The following is a 17473-nucleotide window of genomic DNA, read 5'->3' on the forward strand; positions in this document are numbered from 1 at the left end:
ACACTTCCCTGAAGTGTTGGGTGCCATAGACTTCATGCACATTAAAATCAAAGCACCATCCAGGGAACAGGGAAGGATGTATATAAAAAGAAAGGGCTTCCACTCCATTAACTGCCAGGTCATATGTAATGCTAAGGGGATCATCCTGAATGTGTATGCTGGCAACCTAGGCATTTACCACGATTCACATATCTGGTGCAACTCTCAACTCTATCAGATGTTTTCTATGGTGGACGTCCCACAGGTTCATTTACTGGGGGAATGCAGGTTATGGACTTGAACAGTGGCTGATGATGCTCATCAGAAATACACACACACCAAATAAAGAACACTATAATAATGCACATACTCAAACAAGAAAAATCACAGAGCATGTGTTTAGGCTGTTGAAGTCAAGGTTCTAATGCCTAGATACATATGTGGGAGACCTACATTACAAACCCCATACTTGTGCTGAAATTTTCTCCATCTGTGCCATCCTTTACAATATTATCCCGAGGAAACAGCTTCAGCAGGAACACCAAGGGGAAGCGGCACACATCCCACCACCACTGGTATGGTCACCACAGCCACAGGCTGGTGAGGAGTCAGAGGGGTATCCAGCAGCCACTCTGAATATAGGCAGATTTAGGCAGGCACAGTATGCCCTCGCCCTGGCCTAGATGTAATGGATAGCACACATACTCACCACCTAAGTGGCTAAAACATTCATCCTATGCACATACATACAGTAACATTGATGTCAGGCAATGCTCACAACCTTTACTTTCCCATGCAATGGCTGTGTATTGCTAGCATCACACAGAGTAAGCCCAGAATTAAAATTCTTCAACTGCTGGAGTTCCAAAGTAAGTACTGAACCTGGAAGAGGAAAGTAAATAGCTAAGAACATAAATGAATGATATATCCTTACATAATCACTTGCTAATGTAACTAAGTAGAAGGTTGATGATTTTTACATCACTGACATCAATATGTAACAGCACTGACCTATGTCAATAGATGTGCTCTCTATCAAGTAACAGGTCTCATGCATCGAAGATTCAAGCCTTCAAAAACCTGTAAGCAAGCAGTACAATTTTCAAAAGGGCATCACAAACACATATATTCTAAGCACTCAGTGAGCTATGCACCCTGGGCATCAACAAAAGACTTATGTATCCCGGAATCCAAAAGAATCAAGGACATGGCACAGTCATCATCATTTGCACAGAGTGTTGTGGGGGGGGGGGCAGGAGGGAAGGAGGCCTACACTGACACAAACGGTAGTGAGTGCATGTGAGTAATAAGGAAACCAGGCAGACATTTGGATAAAGTATCAAATGGCCACTGAGATGGAATGAGCTGTAAGCATCATGACTGACTCATGTAACTGTTATATGTGTGTGTGTCTGTATGGACACTCAAGGTAAAATGTGTGTGAGTGCCTGAAAGAACACAGCCAAGCTCTGTGCTAGCTCTATGTCTTGGTATGTCATACAGGTGTGAGCCATACATGGTAGAGGTGACAGTTCATTGTCATTGTCCCCGACCACCAGAACTGGCTCTGCCAGGAGTTGCACTGACACATCCATGCCCATGGTCAGATGCATTGCTGCTACCTGAATGTGGATTGATATCTGCTGAATGAGTTCCCCTCACAAGTACATCCAGGATGATGACCCCATGGTGTACCACGTCTGCATGTGGACACCTCAATCACTGATGGAGCAGTGGAAGTCGTGCCACTACAGGAGCATGATCAGGCATGGCCACATTAGCTAACATCAGATGATGTTGCTGACTTATGTCTATGCGGATGCCATTTCTCACCTAGCAGATGTTCCATTACAGACACTGCCCTTTCTATTGTGACATTCATCCAATCCATTTAATTGGCAACATGGCAGAGGCAGTCAAGCATGTCAGCCTATACCACATCAACAAACCTAACCATGTCCTTGGAGGGTTTACTGGAATGTACCTGCACCTCCATGATGGCCCTAAACATACATCAAGTGGCATGTAAAGACACACCAGAATCAGGTAGAGCATTGACAGAAGGCCTCCTTCCAGTACCCTTAACAGGACTTCTGCATGGCATCTTGCCCACACTTTGGCTATAGGCAGAGCCAATAGCACTGAAGCTGCATTAACCACACTACCCTGATCAAGTGTGTCACCCTCCATCTGTCGAGTATCTGTGAGCTCACAGGAATAGGCATGCATAGGCCTACTGGCTGTGTTTGATGGAAATACAGGGGATGGCTGATCATCACCTACAGTGTCAGATTCAACATCTGCACCATCCAACTGTGACTCTGTTTGGCCACCATATTCATCAGAGTCTGCTGATACTCTGACTTCAGATGGTAAGAGTCCTACACTGTCAGGTTCACCTGTGATAATAAACAACAAACACAGGAAAAAAAATAATACCTAACTACTACAGTTCAATATATGCTAACAAACTAATACTAGTGTCACCATCACAGACAGTACAGCAATACACACGCAGTCATGACAACCACCTCACACATTAGGATAAATGCATTTTTCTGACAAATGGTCATCAATAATCAAATAAAAATGTTGGCTTATGATGTGCAGATAACTCCACATTTGCTAGGCAGCAAAAGCAAAGGACACAATCACCACAACTCCAATAACACAGGGGGACAGAATTTTTGCCTATATGTCCATTAACAAAACTTTTAATTGAAACTTGGCTAACCCACCCATCCAAACTTCATATGTAATGAACGAAATGTGTATTAACTGTATAGGTTTATCAATATGTTCAATCAAAAAATAAATAAATAAAACAACATGACTGTATCAGTTTATCAATATGTTTGACCAAAAAAATAAATAAATGAAACAACATGACTGTATCAGTTTATCAATATGTTCGACCAAAAAAATAAAACAAAACAACATGAATTATTACTTTCAATATTTTACTATATAAGAAAATCTTATAAATTGACATATGTAAGCTTACCTGGAAGTTCTTCCTGGAACATATTTGCCCTTGTCCTCCCAGAAACAACAGCACCAACATCAATCACATACTGTTCTGCACTTTCCACTGAAGCAGCAACCCCCCCCCCATAGCTAGTTGTTCAGGGACAACTGCATATCAACATCATATCAGTGACCCTATGATGCACTTGATCATAAGTCCTGTTGCATCCCCTATGGAATTTGCATCATCAACTATCTGGTTCCAAATCTGCATTTTGTCAGACATATCCCCACGTCCTCCCTTAAGTAGAAAGGCACCATAGTGCATAAATGCTTGCACAATTATGTCATTTTCTGAGTCACTGAAAGGGGTTTATGTGGAATGGTATGCTTGGGTGCCATACTCCTAGGTGACATAAAGCAGAGAAGGATGCAACACATAAATACCACATAATTAAATTCCTGCTTATATATTCATACATATTCTCAATATTAACCACTGGAGACACACAGTTCAGGTATTAAATAATATAAAATAAAATAAAATAAATAAGTAAATTAAAATTTACGGTTATTTAGTTGTACCACATCACACCCAAACACGAATGTTTGATCCAAAACAAGGAATAACAATGAAGTAATGTACTGTTTACCACAGAAAGAAGGGAATGACTACAGAATTTCAAATGCAAACCTCTTAAAACACACAAATAGTATTTGGCTCCACCACCCCCCACAAAAACAGTAAAATGATAGTTTGTACCAAGAAAGGAATAACACATTAATCAATTGTTATAAATGCTTTAAAAATACTCACAAAATGTGTACACATTTACAACAGAAAATTCAATCTTATACCATTGCCAGTCACTTCTCACTGGGCCCAACACTTTCCTAGAGGTTTCTTTGGGCCATCTTAGACATCTAACACCCCTGCATCATTGACAATATAGCACATTACATTTTACTGAAATAACATGGAAGGGTGTAAGATAACCAGATGTCACACTAACACTTGTGATGAAAGGTAATAAGACTGTCTATCTGAGAAGGAAAAATACCTGAGAAAAATGCCTGTGTTAACGGTGAACTTATAAGAAGTGCATACAGATAAAAGATCCATTTTCTACTGGATATACACACACACACATATATATATATATATATATATATATATATATATATATATATATATATATATATATATATATATATATATATATATATACAATATTTTCCTTGTGACATGTGAACAAATCTGACAAGTATTTAAAAATACAATCTTATTTTAGCAAGATCAGAAGGCTTCTGTGCAGATGAAGCCAAATTAGTAGGAATCTGCTTTAGTGTACTCCACATACACAGTTCTCCTCACCTTTAAGTTTCCCAGCTACATGGTTACCTTTTTATAGTGTAGGTCCAGGCCTCTGAGCATGGAGAAGATTCAAAAAAGGTGGGAACTCATTAGAATTTATGAATGCCAAAGTTTTGACTTTGTGTAGCAAGTGGAAACATAGTGTAGGGAATACCTCAGTGTTAGCTGCTAATGGATTGCAGCTGTGAATGATTGCTTATATGGAGAAGGAAAACAAAACAGCAATTCAAACTCATTTACCTGCAGTGGGTTTTCCACCCTGGATACACTTATAAATGTAGAAGTAATTGTAGCAAGCTTTTAAATGGAAGTCAGCAGTACACATTTCTCAGTTTTTTTTCAGTAATAGCCAAACTCTCCTGCCTTTGTTGAAAACTGTATATTGCTCTCATGTAGTATTCTCATAAGTTTTAAGGACAATGATACAAAATGCCCAACAGACAGTGAGTCTGAGAGTACAGCACAGATAAGAGAAGAATGAACACAATACAAAGAGAAGACAGAGATCCACTCTGCACCAGCTAGGTGGTGTTACATGATGGTCTACAACATCTGCAGGTCCAGAGCACCTGCAGATACCAAGGAGACACTTGTCAATTTCAAAAAACATATATTCTATCATATGTTGTTTGCACCAGCGTAAACATGCTGAGTGGTGTTGCGCAGCTGTCAGCACACATGCATAACAATGCATGTGAAATATACACCTGCAGCTTAGTTGTTCCTGTGGCAGCAGTTGTAAGTTAGGGACTGCAATACAGGTGAGTCTGGGTTCTATTACAGCAAAGTTCAAAGTTTTATTACTACTGTTCCAGTTCACCTTATATAAAACTTAATATTAGAAAAATAATTACACATATAAATAACTATTTTAGCAGATGTTTTGAGCATACACAGGATAGCAGATGTATATTAAATGTGTAATTGTGTGTATAGTAAAATTATGGTTCCACAATGAAACATTTATTTTCTATACATTCATGTCACACACATACATGGCTAAACACTCAACTCTTTAATGTATACAGTATGTATAACTAATAAGCAAGTTTGACAAACATGGTCTCAGTTGCAAGGAGTAATTTGCACAATAATAACTGCAAAAAATACACTTGCAGTCCAACCTCCCCAGTGGCAACTGTTATACAATAAGTTAACACTCACAATACAGGTGAGTTAGGGTTCTAATCTAGCCCACTTCCAGTTTAATTAATACTTGTCCACTCAATTTTAAAAAACAAACAAAAAAAAAATACATTGTAAACATAATTATAAATAACAATAACTGTAAAGCACTGGAGTTCATATAAATTATATGTGCAACTCGTGGCATATTGACAATTATGTTCTGTAATTATAATTGTCTTTTCTGGCCTAGGGTGGAATTCATACTTCAAGGATAGTCATACACACATGACTGTATAAACAATGATCTTGTCATGTTACAAACATACATGGTTACTCCTCACACTAACATGTGGGTATATATAATTAATGAGAATGTCTGATAAGCAGTTCCTCTCTGACAAAGAGGAAAAAACATCTATGCGGAAGAAAATGTTTTGTCTATTTTACTTGTATCAATTACTTTTATCAGTGTGGAAAGGCACAGAAAATGTGACAGATCATACAATTTATAATCCTAATACATGTCTGCAAAGTTAGATCAGCTAGCAATTACAGCAGCAGACAAGCCACAAATGAATGTCAGTTGTCATATTACCCTTCCCAGTTTACAAATTGGCTTCCTCTGTGTTTGGCACTGTAGTTCTCCACTTAACATCACATAAACATGGTTGGCATGGTTGTTTGGGTTTGCACATTAGCTATAAAATGTGATATATCGAATTGGCAAGAAAGAACTCTAACTGTTGCTGTTTGACTTGTATGGACATGGCAGGAGCTTGAAGGGATGGTGCTCAACTTAGGGCAAAAAGATGGGGTGTAGAGGAGTCCAAAATATTCACTGCACTCCTTGTAAAGCATGACAGCTGTAGGCTATTGCAGTGGGACTATACCTGATCTCAATACAAATCAGAGGCTTGGAATAATCTGGCCAAGGTTGTCTCCAGTGTGACTGGCATTCCACACACTGGAGATCAATGCAGGCACCACAATAACAACCTGAAAAGGCTCAAGCAGAAACAACCCAACCTATGGCTGGTTGAGTTTAGGACTGCTGACATCCCACAGTTGTGTAAGTATACAGATAAAGATGCTTTATATTAGATAGAAAGCTGGATATAGCCAAGACTGGTATGCATAATTCTCTTCTCGTTTACCTCCCTTTTCTCTTTTATGGCTACCCAGGAGAGAGCAGTGAACAGAGATGCCCATGTTGAGCATTTGGAATGACTAAGAGAGCAAGGGGTATGTATACAGCACAAAGGGATATTATTTTATCTAAAGTATTGCTCTTGTATACATTATTAGCAAATTAAACATGCATATCTTAACTGTAAAATCAAGCATGCATGCTTCAGTCTGTAGCTCAAGCCAACAGTAGGAATCAATTGTTTGTTCAAATCTCACAGATAACAAATACATAGTAAACATATTACACAATACTTTCAACAAAACTGGCATACATGCCATGCTGTTAACATAATCTGTATTATTTGATTAAGCATATGTGCAATATATGCATATTGTAACTATTACTTGGAACAGTCATCAGTCATAGTTTGTAGTTGTTACAAAGTATACATAATGTAAAAGTAAAATTATTATTATTGTACTAACTTATCATATGTCACACATGATGATACAAATCATCTTCTTCTTTTTTGTCTCTTACCCCACTCCTTATCTCTCTTTTTTATTTTAGTATGTGTTGTCACACTATTCTGATGTCATCAATTTCTGACAACTCATAAAATTATTTACAGCATATGGAGGTAGGCCAACCAGTTTGGCTCAGTTTGCCCCCTGCAGTAGCTGCTGTACTAATGCCCAGCACATCTGGGACCCAACCTGTCAGTATTGCCTCTGCAGCCCCTACTCTACCTGGCCTCTCCATATCGGGTAGCATTGCCCTGGCAACTAGTGCAGTGGTAATGTATGGGTAACATGTGTGCATAGTCAGAGCAATATCATCAATCTGGTCCCATTTAGAACTAATATCTTGACAGTCGTATATAGCTACCTTGCCATTTCATGCAGGCCTCACAACATCTTCTTGCAAACATCCAATGAGGATGTCATCCACTGCACATTGTATAGCAGCAGTGCAAAGTCAGACTGCTGTTGTGGCACATGCATTAAGTGCTGAGTTCCCTTGCCATTGTACCAATTTATGTAAGAGTTCTAATCTCAGTGATGTCAACGGGTGTGTGCACTCCAAAAAGCTTAACTGTGTATCCTGTTAGCAATACAATCCCATAGAGTACAGGTATTTTGAGAGTCGTAAATGTCTACACATCCATCTCATATAGGCCTCCAAACATCTACCCTCAACCATCCAGTGATGATTTAATCCACTATAAATTGTCCAGCAGCATTTCAAAAGTCAGACTTGTACTGTGGTGCTTGCATTAAATGCTGAGTTCTCTAGTTGGTGTACCTAGTTAGACAGGGAGTTTATCTCACTACAGTCAACTGCTGTGTATGTGGTCAGAACAACATAAATGTGCATTCTACTGTCAGCAATGCAATCCCATGAAGTACAAATATTTTGACAGTCGTACAAGCCCACACATCCATGTCATGTAGGCCTCCAAACCACTTCTCTCAAACATCCAGTGATGATGTTGTCAACTATAAATTGCATTATAAAAGTGATATAAAGCAATGCATGAAACTATAAAAGCCTGACTTGTGATGTGGTGCTTGCCTTAAGTACTGTGCTTTGTAGATAGTTAGATAAGAGTTTTACTCTCACTGCAGTAAACTGGTGTGTGTGTGTGTGTGTGTGCATGGGTGTGTGTGTGTGTGTGTGTGTGTGTGTGTGTGTGTGTGTGTGTGTGTGTGTGTGTGTGTGTGTGTGTGTGTGTGTGTGTGTGTGTGTGTGTGTGTGTGTGTGTGTGTGTGTATGCATTTATGTTGACTTGCTTGACATTTAAGAGACCATTTTAGACCAGTATGTGAGATACTCCTACTACCAACTTTTTCTCATCAGACACTGCTCATGCCATCAGTTATACAGTGTTGTCTGAGACTATAACAGCCAGACTTGTGATGTGGCCCTTGTGTTAATTACTGTGCTCTATAAATAGTCAGGTAGGGGTTCAACTATCACAGCTGTCAACTGGGTTGTGTGTGCATTCAGTAATCAGTATGGTGACATTTACTGAATGACGTGAGTCCCTAGCTATGTCAGACACTTCTTTGAAAATTTGTTGTAACATCCACTGATGATGTCATGCTGTATAACACACCCTCTGACAGTATTCAAGACAATTATGTGCTATGGCAATAACATTAAATACTATATTATTAAGCTACTTTACCTAGGTATATAAGGGTTTTAATCTGATAGCAGGCCGGCTTGTGTATGTATACATCCAAAGATTACTTTTCAGACAATTTTACAGAGATGTGACTCCTCATTCATGTTAGACACTCCTCTAATATGTTCATCTCAGCATACAGTGATGATATCATACTTCATAAAGTGCAACATGACAGTGTTAAAGTCAGACATATGTAAACATACTACTGTTACATAGTATGGAATTCAGCTGCTATACCTACACAGGTGTAATGTTCAAATCAGACCCAATCTACTGATGTGTGCCTGGTTGGTGGTACTTTACAGTCACTGTATGATCTTTTCAATTGCTCCTCATTTCAATACTACTTAGGAGAACTTTTAACATAGCCCCATGTATCCACAATCCTTTTTTCCTCTGGCCATGTGATATCCTTCCTGTAGAGGAGTGGAGGATATCCTCATGTCAAATATGCATGCACTCATCATGATGCAGAGGCATTTCAAAAGCCACTGCAAGCCATCCCCATACCTCTGCATGTGTGATTAATAATTCTGTAATGGTGTGGCGCACATGTCCCATATGGACAGTGGCAGTATGCAATGCAATCCAATAAATACACACATATACTCTTACTATCTTCCATCTTAGATATAATGAGTTTGTTTTAAATGTTATAATAATGGCTAGGATTTTATGTGATGTTGGCTGTTAGCTTAATGTCACATGACCCTATGAACAGTTGACATGACAATGTTGCTGGCATTGGCATGTGCTATCTTGAGGTGTGGATGTATAGTATGGCTACAAGAGGGTCTTACAATGTATGAGGTGAGCTAATGTATTGATAGCCACTGCTGCCATTTCATTACATGCTCATTCTATAACAGCTACAGTAATATGCCTCCTGAGAACTGTTGACATGGTATGATATACTTGTTATGTGTATTGGTGGCGTATTAGGACATGTATTTTTGTAGTGGAGCAGTTCAACATTCTACGCAGTTCTCATTCCAACATCATGGTGACACTTGTGGTAAGGCACAGGTGTGCATGTGTCTACCTATCATTAATTAATGTTCTGTGAGATACATCAATATACAGTCATACTGATTACATGGGCACTTAAGTCTTGTTTCATTCATATGTTGTAGTTTTGTGATGCACATAATCATATCACACATGTTGATTCAACTGCAACATTGTGGAATTTCTTGTATGTGCATTTATGTTACTATTCCCAAGGATTATTGATGTGGACAGCAGCACCATTGTGTGACTATTAGCATTTGTGTCGGGAAATGTTCTGCATGAGCCACAAACAACTGATTTGTAATGCAGGCTATATGGCATCAGGCCACTCAAACACAACTTTCCCATGAAACACATATAGGCATATTTTGTGCAATTGGTGTACTTATGTGACATTGGTACAGTAGTACAACTGTGTAAACAGGACCAGTTTGTGGAATGTGCTGCATGACCAAGATTTTATTTGGAGGTATTTTCAAAAACCATTTTTTTCTCACAAAATGTCATGTTAAGAGAAATACACAACTAAACACAAAGCTGTTTGTGGATGCCACCAGCCATACTCAACTGGAGTAAACAGACAATCTGCCTGCTTACAGTTTGTTTCACACTTCAACCACCTGTCTCCACTGGCCATCAGCCAATGTTTACATGCAAACATTACTCAGTTCTTCATCTCAGGAGGGCACCTCATCTGTGTACTCTCTACAACACAGAATCGATGGGCCCTGACAACATCACAGGTTGCCTATAGCATGACTTAAAACCTGACCTACCAGATCTCTAATTCAATACCGTTTCCAGACAGCCTATGTTCTCATAGAAAGGTGTACAGCAACAGTCATCTGTCTAATCATGGAGGACCATCACCTGATGCATGTAATTATAGAGCCATACTCCTGACTCTCCTCATCTGTAAAGCAGATCAATAAGTCATCATGGACCTTATCAAAAAGGACACTGGTAATCTTGTGACTGTGTACCAAACTCATGTTTGATTTGTTAAGGCTACATCGTGTCTGCTACAGCTGTTTGATATCTTTAAGAAGGTCACCAAGGGCATGCATGAGGAAAATGCTATCATCCTGCATAACTTGACCTCGCCAAGGCATTTGACATGAATCCACACTCAGGTATTACAGAGTAACTGTCTTAAGTGGACATAAAACCTACATCACCAAGTGGGTAGACAAATGGATCACATAAATGATAGAAAATTTTAAAGTGTGTGAAGTCACCTCTATCTAAAGTCCAGTGACCAGAACTGCACCTCATGATTATATATCAGGCCCTTTCCTGTTCATTATTTAAGTCTCAGAAGTCAAGACTAACTACACATCATTTGTCTCATCAGTTTTGTGAAGGACTGTAAATTGTGGACAATCACTGAATCCAAGGTTTGTATTGGTATAATGCAGACAATATTAACATACATAAAGAATTGTTGCTGAGCTATGGAGACACTGTAGAAGAACAAAAATCATGAGGGGTGATTAGTTCCTTTATGAAAGCAAATGCACAAGATAATTACAATATAGACAGCACACCCCTTTGAGCAGACAAAGTGGTATGTGACCTTTATACTCGGGTAGATTGTATGAATAACTAGTCGCACTAGTCATAGGTGATTTGATAGTGAGGCACACTGATGTCCCACTCACTTGGTTGAATAAGGAGAAAGTAACAATCAGCTGCCTGTCAGGCACCAGGATCCGCCACATAATGCACACACTCAGGTCTCTCAACAACAGGTACAAATATGACTCTGTCATTGTACATGTGGGTGTGAATGATCTGAGACATACGTCCCTGGACTACATGAAAAGAGACATGGAGGAGCTCTAGGATTATGTAGCCCAGGCGGGTATGACCCTAGCCCTGAGCAGCATCCTACCATCACCCAGAATTATACCACAGTACAAGCAGAAAATGATTGATTTCAACAATTGGCTATGTTTCTGGCGTCATTCTAAGGGGATCCAGTATCTGTCTGCCTGGGATGACATGATTAACAGACCTCGATGCTTTGCCAGAGATGGCCTGCATCTGTCACCCCTGGGCTTCTGTATACTGGCCAAGGCTCTTGCCACTCCTATAGTGCTTTTTTTTGGTGGTGTTCCAAAGACCAAATTACCACCATAACAGCTACAAACAAATGCAGTCTGAGGATAATGCTGTTCAACGATAGTAGTCTAAATCTCAAAGTGCACTCACTCAATGGACTCCTTAAAATGGAGAACATTGAGATTTGTGCCATAGCAGAGACCTGGTTCAAGGCAGCAGAAAGCACCCCTGCACTACCAGGCTATAACTCATTCCACACCTTTCGGCCCCTGAACTTAGACCAAAGCTCCAAAGGAGGTGGTGTTTCCATATTCATAAAGGATGCGCACATGTCTAGACTGGTAGCACAACATAATGCATCAGAGATACTTCAGGTGCAGCTAACATTGGGTAAGCAAGCTATTCAGGATGTAACCTGCTATAGGTCCCTATCCATGTCCCAAGACTCACACTCCACATTCCTAAGCACCCTAGAGAATATTAGGGTCCAACCTAACACTCTCATACTGGGTGACTTCAACTACCCCTCCATTAACGAGGAAAACTCCTCATGTACCAATACACTTGCCCAACATTTCCTTAAATTCATTATCTCCAATGCCCTGGACCAGCTCTTTCTTACCCCCACTAGAGGTAGCAAAATCCTTGACCTGGTCATTACTAACATGGCGAACATTCTCTACACCAATAGTCAACTCCTCCCAAGTTAGATCCGACCACATCCCTTCAGCCCCCACCCCCCTGCAAAGGTAACCACAATGAAAACCTTCTCCAAAGCTAACTTTGGGCTCCTAAAAACAGAGGTGGCTAACTTCATGGCACCCATGCAAATGGAGAACAGTTGCATGACCACCGAGTCATACAGCAATGCACTGTATGAACACGTACACAAATGCATGGATCTTGCCATACCCAATAGGACCTAGACACTCTCCTCCATAAAATGGAAGCCAATCTGGTGTTCACATGCCATAAACAAACTCTACAACAGAAGGAGGAACTGGTGCGGAATAAGGTGAAGTCCCAAGACTGGAAAAACTCCCTTATCAGCCTCAACAAAAAGTTGAAAAATCACTCATAAAATCCTCTACAGTTAGCTATAAAAGCAGAATTGCAGCAGATAGTAAAGACAACCACAAGACCTTCTATAGTTATGTAAAGAATCTCCACGGCAATACCCATATTTGCTCCGAACTACTGCACAATAGTACCTCCTACCTCGAGCCAACAGATATTGCCAATATACTGGCTGACAGATTCAGTGCCAACTTTACCCCCTCCCAAAGGACCAGTCACAATACCAGTAGTTTGCCAGGCACCCAGTATTACTGCTGCACAGATTAAAACAGCACAGTTCAGTTGATTCAAAGATGGCTGCCATTCTGTGAACACTGCTGAACTGCAGCTCTCCATTTAACCTGAGGAAATCAAAACCCTGAGTGGATACTACAAAGTTTTCAACATCAAAACTTCGATAAACTTACTCTAACTACACTTATTTATCCTGGATTGAGAAGAAAAACCGGAAAAAAGGAATATATTTCATTGGATTACAACAGATTAGCTAGCTCTGCAGAGAGGAATACACAAAGGAACCGTGTGCTTTTTATATTGCAACTTTTTATGTTCCAATAAGATGTCAAAAGAAGACAAAAGCATGGATATAACTACGACTAAAACAAAATTATCGGAATTGCAATCACCAGAAAAAGATGTGACTACTAAATGACAAAAAATTACTAAAGCACAGGAACAACAGAAACTAGGGACTAAAACTAAAGCTGATTAAGCTTTAAATATGGAGGATATCAAAACCGCACTTCTGCCTATACTCTGTTGCTGGAAAGAATGGATAAGACGGAGGCCCGAATTTCTGATACTGAGGACAAATTAGTTTTACTGGAAAAAAAACTAATCTGCATGATGTGGATATACAGGCTATACAAAGTAAGCTTACAGACCTAGAAGCAAGATCCAGGAGAAACAATATCATGAACTGATTTCATCCATACTACAAATATTTGCAGTGCTTTTAAATTATTCTGATACTGTGAAACAAATCATCGTGGAAAGAGCACACAGAGCTTTGAGAGAGGTGCAAGCATCTAATTTTCCTAGACCTGTGTATGTTAAACTGCTTAATTATCAAGATGTAAATAGAATACTTATTACTGCAAAACAAAGTGGAGGCTATATTATGTGGAAAAACAATAAAATATCTCTAACACAGGATCTACCTATACAGATCAGACAGGCTAGACAGTCTCTGTCTCCTTACTGCAAATTTCTTATTGACAAACAAATGAAGTTTCAAATGAAATATCCTAATATGCTTATATTCACAGTGGATGGGGCTAAACATTCTGTTTCCACCAAAAATAAGGCAAGAAATCTGTTTCTTAAAATTTTCAAGGCTTTACCTGCATCAGAGACTTGAATTGAACTTTTGCTGGGACTGGCATGCTGCTATGTTTACTGTGCTTCCAGGACTGGGTAATCTTTTGTTTGCATTTGTGAAGCTTAGGCCTATTCCTGAGCAATAAAACTGTTTGCTTTTCCTTATCTTGATCTCCTGCACTTGTTTCCTGACATTTTATGGCTTCTACGAACTGTTTTCAATGAGGAGGAAGACAGGAAGTGCTTAAAATGCTGTTGAGGGTGTAGATTTCGTTGTGGCACTTCCGGGAGTCCGTCTGCAAAAGTGGTCCCCCGTCGCAAGCATTTTACAGGACTTCCTGGTTTGGAAAACTGAAGAGAACTGTTTTAAACACTCTCTTGCTTATTTAACATTAAATAACACTGTTCTATAGTAATTTAAGCACATAGGAACTTGTTAGGAACTTCATTTATTAACTTTCAGTCAACATTTTGTAGTTATATTATTTAGAGAGGGTGCAGGGATTTAACAATGTTTATTTAACCTGTCAGCATAGTTTTTAATGTTTTGTGTTATTTTCATTATTTTATTTAGTTAGAAGCTTTCTTTATTATGAAACTAGTATAAGGTGAATGTATAACAAAGGATATTAATAAATTTGCTGTCTATTTGCTTTAATATAGGGTTATATATTAGTAAATATTTTTTTTTCTTTCTCTTCTCTCTTTTAATGCATGTGGTTTATGTATAGATAGCTAATCCAACTGAAAGTGCATTATTATAGTGAAAGTGCATTATTATTACCTACTGAAAATGCATTATTTTTTTTTTACTTTATTCTTTTTACATGTACTACTGTTACATTTTTAATTTGATTTGTTTAAATAGTAATTAACCAAAGAGATGTAGTTTATGGCAGTGTTTGTTAGGGAATGTTTAGTTTAGGCTTTGTCGTAGTGAAGTTAGGTTTTATAGGTCTTAATTGTGATACATGTGTGAAATTTTACATTGTGGTGTTTTTATATCTGTTGTTTCTTTTAAACCCTTTGTCATTTTATATTATACAGGACCTATTCATCTCCTGGTCCGGGGTTAGAGTGGGTATGCACTGGTTGAGGACGGGATATAAGGATTGTTTCCAGGTTATGTATGGTTTTGAATTTACTGTTCTTTGTTTTTTCCATGATCTCTCTCCAAAACTTTCATCTTACAGTGAATCTTTGAAATGTGGGAAGTAGATTCATGGAACGTTAAAGGGCTCCAGAACTTGAAGAAGAGGAAACTGGTGTTAACATGTATTGTTGCAGGCTATGGCGTGGTTTATCCTACTCCAAGAAATGCATTTAATGAATGATCAATGGGGTGATGTTAAAAAAAAGAAATGAATTAGAGAAGTAGTAGTATCTGAAGGTAAGTCAAATAGTGCTGGGGTAGCCATAATTATTAAAGATCAATACAAGGAAAAGATATTAGATTCTAATACAGATAAAAATGAACGGTGGTGCTATGTTATTCTTTCGTCTACCTTATTTGATAAACCTATTTTACTTTTAAATATATATGCTCCCTGTAATGACCAACAATTATTTATAGCATCACTATATTCAATTTTAACACAATTTGATAGATATTATGTAATTGTTGGAGGTGATTGGAATACCTACCAGAATCCGAAGTTGGATAGATCTTGACCACAAAGAGCATTTAACAAGCATGCTCTATTAGCACTGAATGATCTTAAAGAAGACTTTCAATTATATGATCCATTTCATTATCTGAATAACGATAATAGTACAACCAATTTTACCTTTTATTCCCCATGTCATAAAATGTGGTCCAGAAATGATTTCTTCCTGATTTCAAGAGTATTGATCAATCTAGAACCTACAGTTATGGTACATGCCCGTTATATATCAGACCATTCTAAAATTTCGTTGAGTTTTACTAAGGGGGTAAAAGATACTTTGAGACAAAGAGGTTATAATTGGTCTCTTAATCCAAATCTATTGAATAAGGAGGATATAATACTGGAAATTACAAAGTACCTGAAAGACTTTTTATTTATTTATTTTATTTTACATTTGTTGACCGGGATAGTCCAACTGGATGCATGTCCATTTTCAGCGGAGGCCCGGGGAGAAAAGCTACAAGGGTAAGCAGATACAGCATTACATAATACCAGCATTACATATTACAAACAGACTATTTACAGAGATCACATAAGTAAGCAAGTAAAACAAGTTCCACAGGTTACAGTTACTCCTGAGCACAAGTCAGGATTAAATTAAATTACACAGTAAACTGGTTAACAGATTTTTACACATTCGAGTTAGCCAAGCTTGATACATTGACATAGCCAGTTAAGTGACAAATGTTGTTTGAGTCTAGTTTTAAATTGACCTAAGGTGGAAAGTAAGGTAATATCAGCTGGAAGAGAGTTCCAGGATCTACTTACAGAGTTTGCAAAGAGAGAATCACCGGCTGTGTTATTAATTTTGCTAGTCTGAATTAGTAGTTTGTTAGAGGAACGAAGCGGTCTAGGATTGTTATAGGGGGTGATAATATTTTTAAGTGCAGGAGTATTGTCCGGATTATAGAGGATTTTATAGGCCATAATCAGTTGGTTATACTGGATTAGGCTAGGTAGTTCAAGCCAACCAAGCTGATTTAGGTTGATGCAATGATGTGTCCTAAAAGGCAGCCCAGTGGCAAACCTGGCAATGTGGTTGTAGCAAATTGAGAGTTTGTTAAGGACAGTCTTGTTCAAATTCGAGAGTAGATGGGATGCATACAGAAGGGTTGAAAGAAGGTGAGAGCGAGCTATGGCAATTTTAGCTGGAGGGGTTAGGAAGGCTTTTATTCTGTAAAGTGACCCTAGTTTATTATTGATGGTTTTGATAGTTTGGTTAACATGTAGGTCAAATTTGAGATTATTGTCTATGATGACACCTAATAGTTTTGTAGATGGGTCAGGGGAGATTATTGTGCCATCATTTGATTTTATGGTAAAGGTGAAAGCGGTAGACCTACGTGTTGGTGAAAATACAGCATTTTAGTTTTTTTGGGATTTAGGATCAGACGATGTTTAGAAAGCCAGTTTTCTATTGTATTAAAGGTGGTCTGGGTAGCTGACCATAACTCTACTGGAGATGTGGCTGAGCAAATCAGAGTAGAGTCATCAGCATATTGGATACAGCTGACTTTTGGGATGACAGTATAAAGGTCGTTAATGAAGATGGAGAACAGCAA

The sequence above is a fragment of the Protopterus annectens genome, chromosome 1.part2 (genome assembly GCF_019279795.1).
Source record: "Protopterus annectens isolate FY-2018-M chromosome 1.part2, PAN1.0, whole genome shotgun sequence".
Lineage (NCBI taxonomy): Eukaryota > Metazoa > Chordata > Ceratodontiformes > Protopteridae > Protopterus > Protopterus annectens.